The sequence below is a fragment of the Salvelinus namaycush genome, chromosome 16, assembly GCF_016432855.1.
Source record: "Salvelinus namaycush isolate Seneca chromosome 16, SaNama_1.0, whole genome shotgun sequence".
Classification (NCBI taxonomy): domain Eukaryota; kingdom Metazoa; phylum Chordata; class Actinopteri; order Salmoniformes; family Salmonidae; genus Salvelinus; species Salvelinus namaycush.
The window spans coordinates 24,029,420-24,040,631 of record NC_052322.1 but is presented as its reverse complement, the minus strand read 5'-3'; positions in this window follow the sequence as shown (position 1 = coordinate 24,040,631).

The window sequence follows — 11,212 nt, the reverse complement described above, 5'->3', positions numbered from 1 at the left end:
TGGAGTGTCGCCGCCCCAAAGCGGAGCTGGAGGCAGCGAAAGCGGAGAGGAGGTTGTATGAGGCTAAAGCAAGGCAGAGCGGCTGGAAGCCCGAGAGGCTCACCCAAACATTTCTTGGGGGGGGGGCTAAAGGGGAGTGTGGCGAAGCCGGGTTGGTTACCTGAGCCAACTCCCCGGGCTTACCGTGGAGTGAGAGGGCGTCGTACTGGTCAGACACCGTGTTATGCGGTAAAGCGCACGGTGTCCCCAGTACGCGTGCTTAGCCCAGTGCGGGCTATTCCACCTTGCCGCACTGGGAGGGCTAGGTTGGGCATCGAGCCGGATGTCATGAAGCCGGCCCAACGTATCTGGCCTCCAGTACGTCTCCTCGGGCCGGCGTACATGGCACCAGCCTTACAGGTGGTGTCCCCGGTTCGCCTGCATAGCCCAGTGCGGGCTATTCCACCTCGCCGCACTGGCAGGGCTACGGGGACCATTCAACCTGGTAAGGTTGGGGAGGCTCGGTGCTCAAGAGCGCGTGTCCTCCTTCACGGTCCGGTAGATCCGGCGCCACCTTCCCACCCCAGCCCAGTACCATCAGTGCCGACACCACGCACCAGGCTTCCAGTGCGTTTCCAGAGCCCTGTTCCTCCTCCACGCACTCTCCCTGTGGTGCGTGTCTCCAGCCCAGTGCCTCCAGTTCCGGCACCACGCACCAGGCCTACTGTGCGCCTCAGCAGGTCAGAGTCGGCCGTCTGCCCAACGCCGCCTGCGCTGCTTGCCTGCTCAGCGCTGCCCGAACTGTCTGCCTTCCCAGCGCTGTCTGAACTGCCTGCCTGCCCAGCGTGGTCTGAACTGTCTGCCTGCCCAGCGCTGCCCGTCTGTCCCGAGCCTTCAGAGCCGTCCAGCCAGGACCAGCCAGAGCCGTCCAGCCAGGACCAGCCAGAGCCGTCCAGCCAGGACCAGCCAGAGCCGTCCAGCCAGGACCAGCCAGAGCCGTCCAGCCAGGACCAGCCAGAGCCGTCCAGCCAGGAGCTGCCAGCCAGTCAGGAGCTGCCGGAGCCAGCCAGCCAGGATCCGCCAGAGCCTTCCGCCAGCCAGGATCCACCAGAGCCTTCCGCCAGCCAGGATCCGCCAGAGCCTTCCGCCAGCCAGGATCCGCCAGAGCCTTCCGCCAGCCAGGATCCGCCAGAGCCAGCCGCCAGCCAGGATCCGCCAGAGCCAGCCGCCAGCCAGGATCCGCCAGAGCCAGCCGCCAGCCAGGATCCGCCAGAGCCAGCCGCCAGCCAGGATCCGCCAGAGCCAGCCAGCCAGGACCTGCCAGAGCCGTCCAGCCAGGACCTGCCAGAGTCCCTCAGCCAGGACCTGCCAGAGTCCCTCAGCCAGGACCTGCCAGAGTCCCTCAGCCAGGACCTGCCAGAGTCCCTCAGCCAGGACCTGCCAGAGTCCCTCAGCCAGGACCTGCCAGAGTCCCTCAGCCCGGAGCTGCCGTCCCTCAGCCCGGAGCTGCCGTCCCTCAGCCCGGAGCTGCTGCCCCTTATCCCGGAGCTGCTGCCCCTTATCCCGATGCTGCCCCTTCATTTAGGTGGGTTTAGTTGGAGGGTGGTCATTGGGAGGGGGATACGGAAGCGGGGAGTGACTATGGTGGGGTGGGGACCTCGCCCAGAGCCTGAGCCACCACCGTGGTCAGATGCCCACCCAGACCCTCCCCTAGACTTTGTGCTGGTGCGCCCGGAGTTCGCACCTTAAGGGGGGGGGTTATGTCACGTTCCTGACCTGTTTTCTCTTGTTTTGTAGTTGTTTATTGGTCAGGGCGTGAGTTTTGGGTGGGCAGTCTATGTTTTCTATTTCTATGTTGGGATTTTGTGTTCGGCCTGGTATGATTCTCAATCAGAGACAGGTGTCTATCGTTGTCCCTGATTGAGAATCATACTAAGGCAGCCTGGGTTTCACTTGTGTTTTGTGGGTGTTTGTTCCTGTGTCAGCGTTTGGGCCACACAGGACTGTTTCGGGTTTGTCACGTTTGTTGTTTTGTATGTTGAAGTGCTTTGTTGTTTTGTCATTAAATAATGAACACTTATCCCTCCGCATCTTGGTCCGATCCATGCTCCTCCTCGTCCGAGGAGGAGAACGACATTGACAGCCGTTACAAGTACAGAGTAGAGGTCGACCGATTATGATTTTTCAATGCCGATACCGATTATTGGAGGACAAAAAAAGCCGATACCGATTAATCGGCCGATTTATTTAAATAATTTAAAGAAAATATATATATATATATCATACACACACACATTTTTGTAAAAATGACAATTGCAACAATACTGAATGAACAATGAACACTTTTATTTTAACTTAATATAATACATAAATACACACACAGCTCTGAAGTGACAATGATACTGAAGAGTCTGCTTAGGAGACAAATACTCTCAACTGTTTGAATAACAATAGAGTTTAAGTTACCTGTGATGAATGTTGAAAACAAAAACTTTAATTTCTATATGCAGGAAATCCTATTTTAATAATGGGCATGGTAAGAATTGACAACCAAAGTGCGAGTCATAATTCCATTGACACCTAGCAAAATCTGAAAAGCGGTTCCTTCATTTATTCCATAGGATATTTTTAGATTCACTTAAAATAAGGTCTGTATTTCGTGTAGGCTTACATCACCGTGCCAATTTTATAACTGTGTAGATATCCATAGGACAAGGTAACTCTGATCAATATTGTGTCACGTTCCTGACCTATTGTTCCTTTTTCTTTTATTTATTTAGTTGGTCAGGGCGTGAGTTGGGGTGGGTTGTCTATGTGTGTTTTTCTATGTCGGGTTGTTTTGTGTTCGGCCGGGTATGAATCTCAATCAGAGGCAGCTGTAAATCGTTGTCCCTGATTGAGAATCATACTTAGGCAGCCGGGGTTCACGTGTGTGGTTGTGGGTGGTTGTATCTCGTGTCTGCATTCGTGCCACACGGGACTGTTTGTCGGTTGTTTCATTGTGTTCTTTTGTTTCGTGTTCAGTTTCGATTTAATAAATAATGATGGACACAAACCACTCCGCATATTGGTCTGATCCTTCTCGCCTCTCCTCCTCGTCCGAAGAGGAGGATTACGACGACCGTTACAGAACCACCCACCAATCTAGGACCAAGCGGAGTGGAGAAGGGAGGCGACAGCAGTGGGAAAAAACCCAGGACTCCTGGACTTGGGAGGAGATCCTGGACGGCAAAGGACCCTGGGCTCAGCCAGGGGAATATCGCCGTCCCAAGGCGGAGCTGGAGGCAGCGAAGGCAGAGAGGCGCTGGTATGAGGAGGCAGCGCGGCGACGCGGTTGGGAGCCCGAGAGTCAGACCCAAAAATTTCTTGGGGGGGGGAACACGAGGAGTGTGGCAAAGCCGGGTAGGATACCTGAGCCAACTCCCCGTGCTTACCGTGGAGTGAGAGGGCGTCGTACTGGTCAGACACCGTGTTATGCGGTAAAGCGCACAGTGTCCCCAGTACGCGTGCTTAGCCCAGTGCGGGCTATTCCACCTCGCCGCACTGGTAGGGCTAAGTTGGGCATCGAGCCGGATGTCATGAAGCCGGCCCAACGCATCTGGCCTCCAGTGCGTCTCCTCGGGCCAGCATACATGGCACCAGCCTTACGAATGGTGTCCCCGGTTCGCCAGCATAGCCCAGTGCGGGCTATTCCACCTCGCCGCACTGGCAGGGCTACGGGTACCATTCAACCTGGTAAGGTTGGGCAGGCTCGGTGCTCAAGAGCGCGTGTCCTCCTTCACGGTCCGGTATACCCGGTGCCACCTCCACGTACCAGTCCACCGGTGGCAGCCCCCCGCACCAGGCTGTCTCTCCGGGTTCTCTCTCCAGCTGCTCCCACCTGTCCAGCGCTGTCAGAGCCTTCCTCCTCTCCAGCGCAGCCAGTGCCTACATCACGCACCAGGTCTACAGTGCGTCTCAGCCGGCCAGAGTCTGCCGTCTGCCCAGCGGCGCCTGAACTGCCTGCCTTCCCAGCGCTGTATGAACTGTCTGCCTGCCCAGCGCTGTCCGTCTATACTGAGCCTTCAGAGCCGTCCAGCCAGGACCAGCCAGAGCCGTCCAGCCAGGACCAGCCAGAGCCGTCCAGCCAGGAGCTGCCAGAGCCGTCCAGCCAGGAGCTGCCAGAGCCGTCCAGCCAGGACCAGCCAGAGCCGTCCAGCCAGGACCAGCCAGAGCCGTCCAGCCAGGACCAGCCAGAGCCGTCCAGCCAGGAGCTGCCAGAGCCGTCCAGCCAAGAGCTGCCAGAGCCGTCCAGCCAGGAGCTGCCAGAGCCGTCCAGCCAGGATCCGCCAGAGCCGTCCAGCCAGGATCCGCCAGAGCCGTCCAGCCAGGATCCGCCAGAGCCAGCCAGCCAGGATCCGCCAGAGCCAGCCAGCCAGGATCCGCCAGAGCCAGCCAGCCAGGATCCGCCAGAACCAGCCAGCCAGGATCCGCCCCTCATTCCGGTGTTGCCCCTCAGTCCGGTGCTGCCCCTCAGTCCGGTGCTGCCCCTCAGTCCGGTGCTGCCCCTCAGTCCGGTGTTGCCCCTCATTCCGGTGCTGCCCCTTAATCTAATGGGGGTTATATGGAGGGTGGCCATTTTGAGGAGGCTACGAAAGCGGGTAGTGACTATGGTGGGGTGGGGACCACGACCAGCGCCAGAGCCGCCACCGTGGACAGACGCCCACCCAGACCCTCCCCTAGACTTTATGCTGGTGCGCCCGGAGTTCGCACCTTAAGGTGGGGGGGTTATGTCACGTTCCTGACCTATTGTTCCTTTTTCTTTTATTTATTTAGTTGGTCAGGGAGTGAGTTGGGGTGGGTTGTCTATGTGTGTTTTTCTATGTCGGGTTGTTTTGTGTTCGGCCGGGTATGATTCTCAATCAGAGGCAGCTGTAAATCGTTGTCCCTGATTGAGAATCATACTTAGGCAGCAGGGGTTCACGTGTGTCGTTGTGGGTGGTTGTATCTCGTGTCTGCATTCGTGCCACACGGGACTGTTTGTCGGTTGTTTCATTGTGTTCTTTTGTTTCGTGTTCAGTTTCGATTTAATAAATAATGATGGACACAAACCACTCCGCATATTGGTCTGATCCTTCTCGCCTCTCCTCCTCGTCTGAAGAGGAGGATTACGACGACCGTTACATATTGGCTAATTATAAGCGAAGATTAAAAAAATTGTAGAGTGGATTTATGAAAATATGTTGACAAACGTTACCTTATCCTAGTGAGATTTACACGGGTATCAAAACGTCGAGGCGGTTTAAGCCTGCACGAAACACAGACCTTATTTGAAGTAGATCAAGTCATTCTCTATGGAAAACATGAACGGTAAAATAACGAAGGAACCCCTTTCAAATTCAGCCGCAAATTATTACAGGAATTATAACGCGTCGACTATTTCTCTCTAAACCATATACCTTTGACTAATCCAGAAACTATCACCTCGAAAACAAAACATTTATTCCATTCTGTATTTTATCTAACGGGTGGCATCCATGAGTCTAAATATTCCTGTTACATTGCACAACCTTCAATGTTGTCATAATTACGTAAAGTTCTGGCAAATTAGTTCGCAACGAGCCAGGCGGCCCAAACTGTTGCATATACCCTGACTCTGCGTGCAATGAACGCAAGAGAAATTACACAATTTCACCTGGTTAATATTGCCTGCTAACCTGGATTTCTTTTAGCTAAATAAGGTTTAAAAATATATACTTGTGTATTGATTTTAAGAAAGGCATTGATGTTTATGGTTAAGTACACATTGGAGCAATGACAGTCATTGATTGATTGTTTTTTATAAGATAAGTTTAATGCTAGCTAGCAACTTACCTTAGCTTACTGCATTCGCGTAACAGGCAGGCTCCTCGTGGAGTGCAATGTAATCAATGCAAGATTGGATCCCCCGAGCTGACATGGTTAAAAATCTGTCGTTCTGCCCCGTTCCTAGGCCGTCATTGAAAATAAGAATGTGTTCTTAATTGACTTGCCTAGTTAAATAAAGATTAAATAAAGGTGTAAAAAAAAATATATATATATAATTTTAAAAAATTAAAAAAACGGCAAATAGGTGCCCAAAAATACCGATTTCCGATTGTTATGAAAACTTGAAATCGGCCATTCCGATTAATCGGTCGACCTCTAGTACAGAGCACAGCAGAGCAGAACAGAGCACAGCAGAGCAGAACAGAACAGAGCACAGCAGAACAGAGCAGAGCAGGACAGAGCAACACACTCTCTCTCCTTTCATCCAATAGAGAGGCAGTCACATCTCACACCAGTCAGCCAGGCAGTCAGTCAGGCAGGCAGTCAGGCAGCCAGGCAGGCAGACAGAGCAGATCAAAGGCCAGAGCTGTTGAGTGTGGAGGTGAAGGGAGCTGTGTGAACTGCACAACCTCACAACCTCTAGCTCCACCTGATACCTAGCACTGTGGAAAACCACCGACAGACAGACAGACTTATGGACTGACATTCAAATAGACTGATGAACCAGAGCTGGGGAGGTTGGAAACAACTTGAACGCATGCTCACTGAGAGTTTTAGTATGTGTGTGTGTGTATGTGTGTGTATGTGTGTGTGTGTGTGTGTGTGTGTGTGTGTGTGTGTGTGTGTGTGTGTGTGCGTGCGTGCGTGCGTGCGTGCGTGCGTGCGTGCGTGTGTGTGTTTGTGTGTGTGCGCGCGTGCGTGCGTGTGTGTGTGCGCGTGCGTGCGTGTGTGTGTGGACGTGTTTAACTATACTTTTGGGGACCAGAAGTAGAAAGGTAAATGAACAAACATTTGACAAACTGGGGACATTTTGTTAGTCCCCACAAGGTCAAATGCTATTTTTAGGGTGTTTAGGGTTAAGGTTAGAATTAGTGTTAGGGTTAGAATCAGGTTTAGGGTTAAGGTTAGGGTTAGTGTTAGGGTACGGATTAGGGGAAACAGAATTTTGAATGGGACTGAATTCTGTGTCCCCACAAGGTTAGTTATACAAGACTGTGTGTGTGTGTGTGTGTGTGTGTGTGTGTGTGTGTGTGTGTGTGTGTGTGTGTGTGTGTGTGTGTGTGTGTGTGTGTGTGTGTGTGTGTGTGTGTGTGTGTGTGTGTGTGTGTGTGTGTGTGTGTGTTCAAGGGCCCCAGTGTTCTGATTGCAGAAACTTCTCCAGGCATGCGATGCCTACTTGATAATCACACAGCCGTGGAGTGGAGAATCTACAGGCTCGTCTCTATCACCAATGTGCTGTAGTCTGCTCTGCTCAGCCCTGACACGTGGATTAGTATATGTGTGTTCAATCCTTCTAGAATACCCACATCTCTATGTCTCTCTTGGTGATGGAAACCTCAGGGCTAAATAAGAAATGAAGATGATGCCACCTCAAAGTCAACTACAGAAGTCACTGAACCACGTGTAGGACTTCTGTCTGGAACACCATGGACCTGTCTGAGGGTAATAACATGGGAGGGATGCTCTCCTGAGTCCAGACTGAATGCTGTTAGACACAGGCAGCTTAATGAATAACAGGACAACAATGGGGCACATTAGGATATAACAGTGTCGCTGTCTGACATATGTATCATGCTATTGTTGGCTGAACCGACTCTCGTAACAGCATGCTAGCTAAAGAGTGTGTGTTACAATGTCAACGAGCCGTACATGCATGTGAGTTTTTGATCCTCACCAAGCTGTGGCTGACTGAACACTGAGCTGCACTGTAACAAATGTCTGCTGTGTCCACTGACCAAGCAGATAGACAGGCAGACAGACAGAGCTTCTGTGAAGAATTAACAGATGGGGCAGACAGACAGAGCTTCTGTGAAGAATAGACAGACAGGCAGACAGACAGAGCTTCTGTGGAGAATAGACAGACAGGCAGACAGACAGAGCTTCTGTGAAGAATAGACAGATGGGGCAGACAGACAGGGCTTCTGTGAAGAATAGACAGATGGGGCAGACAGACAGAGCTTCTGTGAAGAATAGACCGATGGGGCAGACAGACAGAGTTTCTGTGAAGAATAGACAGATGAGGCAGACAGACAGGGCTTCTGTGAAGAATAGACAGATGGGGCAGAAAGACAGAGCTTCTGTGAAGAATAGACAAATGGGGCAGACATACAGGGCTTCTGTGAAGAATAGACAGATGGGGCAGACAGACAGAGCTACTGTGAAGAATAGACAGATGGGGCAGACAGACAGGGCTTCTGTGAAGAATAGACAGATGGGGCAGACAGACAGAGCTTCTGTGAAGAATAGACAGATGGGGCAGACAGACAGGGCTTCTGTGAAGAATAGACAGATGGGGCAGACAGACAGAGCTTCTGTGAAGAATAGACAGATGGGGCAGACAGACAGGGCTTCTGTGAAGAATAGACAAATGGGGCAGACAGACAGAGCTTCTGTGAAGAATAGACAGATGGGGCAGACAGACAGAGCTTCTGTGAAGAATAGACAGATGGGGCAGACAGACAGAGCTTCTGTGAAGAATAGACAGATGGGGCAGACAGACAGAGCTTCTGTGAAGAATAGACAGATGGGGCAGACAGACAGGGCTTCTGTGAAGAATAGACAGATGGGGCAGACAGACAGGGCTTCTGTGAAGAATAGACAGATGGAGCAGACAGACAGAGCTTCTGTGAAGAATAGACAGATGGAGCAGACAGACAGGGCTTCTGTGAAGAATAGACAGATGGAGCAGACAGACAGGGCTTCTGTGAAGAATAGACAGATGGGGCAGACAGACAGAGCTTCTGTGAAGAATAGACAGATGGGGCAGACAGACAGAGCTTCTGTGAAGAATAGACAGATGGAGCAGATGAGGGGAACAGTTGATGGGGGCTTTAGCTGCAGCTGCTGTCTTCTCTTCCTCTGGAACGGGACACACACACACACACACACACACACACACACACACACACACACACACACACACACACACACACACACACACACACACACAGAGACTCACACACACACACACACACACACACACACACACACACACACACACACACACACACACACACACACACACACACACACACACACACACACTCTCACAGCCTTACACACACACACACACACACACACACACACACACACACACACACACACACACACACACACACACACACACACACACACAGACAGACAGACACACACACATACACACACACAGACACAGACACACACACACACACACACACACACACACACACACACACACACACACACACACACACACACACACACACACACACACACACACACACACACACACACACACTCACACAGTTGTCTGTAGTTTGGAGGGTGACGTCAGGGGGGTAAAGTTGTGTGGGGTTAGTTAACCCTTCCTGAAGCAGCAGCTGTGCATGGCATCAGGTGGGCACTGCCCTCACATAAAGAGGCCACAGCTGCAACAACACGGTCAGGGGCAGTGCACAGACTGTCCCGTACACTGGCATCCTGGCACACACACTAACGTGTACCGCCATGCCAGGGATTAGCCAGTGTGTACAATAGACAACTTGATGTTGGCCAACGGCACCTGACATTGGGCATCACTGCAGTATGGAGTCCAGAGAAATTGTTTGGTGAAAATGTTCTTCCAGCATCTCAACCATCAGCGGCCATCTTGCTTATGAAAATGTCATTTTCCAGTACGGCTAACTCATTTCACCATCTAGCTCTGCAATCACACCCAGAATCTCTGAAGATTCACCCAGACCTTCTCAATGACACTTAAGTAATATACTGAACAAAAATATAAACACAACATGTAAAGTGTTGGTCTCATGTTTCATGAGCTGAAAGAAAATATCCCAGAAATGTTCCATACGCACAAAAAGCGTATTTCTCTCAAATATTGTGCACAAATTTGTTTACATCCCTGTTAGTGAGAATTTCTATTTTGCCAAGATAATCCATCCACCTGACAGGTGTGGCATATCAAGAAGCTGATTAAACAGCGTGATAATTACACAGGTGCACCTTGTGCTGGGGACAATAAAAGGCCACTCTAAAATGTGCAGTTTTGTCAGACAACCCAATGCCACAGATGTCTCAAGTTTTCAGGGAGTGTGCAATTGGCATGCTGACTGCAAGAATGTCCACCAGAGCTGTTGCCAGAGAACTTACTGTTAATTTCTCTACCATAAGCCGCCACCAAAATTGTTTTAGAGAATTTGGCAGTAAGTCCAACCGGCCTCACAACCGCAGACCACGTGTAACCATGTTGTATAAACAATCAAGTTGTAGAAACATCTCAAGGATGATCAATGGAAACAGGATGCACCTGAGCTCAATTTTGAGTCTCATAGCAAAGGGTCTGAATACTTATGTAAATGAGGTATTTCGTTTTTTTATTTTTAATGCATTTCTAAAAAACGTGTTTTCATTTTGTCATTATGGGGTATTTCGTGTAGATTAATGATTTTTTATTTAATACATTTTAAAATAAGGCTGTAACGTAACAAAATGTGGAAAAAGTGAAGGGGTCTGAATACTTTCCGAATGCACTGTATATCAAGTAATACCCCAACCTCACAGAGTACTGTAGCTGTACAGCATCCAGAACCCCTTCCAGACCACCGTGCCCCCCCCAGAGTGCAAACACTTGTAGTCCTCTGATTCAGTTCACTCTGCAAGCACGTTATGAAGGCATGACCATTCTACTCTTCCCTTGTTGAGTCGATATAGACAGGACTATATATAGAGTTATGTAGAGCAGTGGTGGTGGTGGAAGAAGAGTGGGGGAGAGAGAGGGACAGTAGGCCCATGCTTCACATTCCTACACACACACACACACACAGATATAAAGAGACATGCTATTCCAACAGGGAATTCTCTGGAGGACAGTAGCCGTAGGCAACAAGCCCACCACAGAGGAGGAGTTCAAGGTGACGAGCTACAGAGAACGAGGGAGGGGGGAGAGGAGGGAGTAGAGGGAGAGAATGCTACAGATTTTAATTCTCTAGCCACTTTCACCCCTTGGTGGTAATATCATAGGCAGCTGATATAATAGCCTCTTGAACAGGCTCTCATACAGTGAGCCAGCCAGTCAAACTAGCCCAGTAGCTACACACTGCCTGGTGCTCATCCTACTGGGAATCAGGGAGAGAAGAGAGAATCAATCTCTTCTCCTAGCTCTATCATCACAACTCCTCTCCTCTCCATCATGTGAAAGTGATATCCTCCCGTCCCCGATACACCAGATGAACATTGAGACAACGTC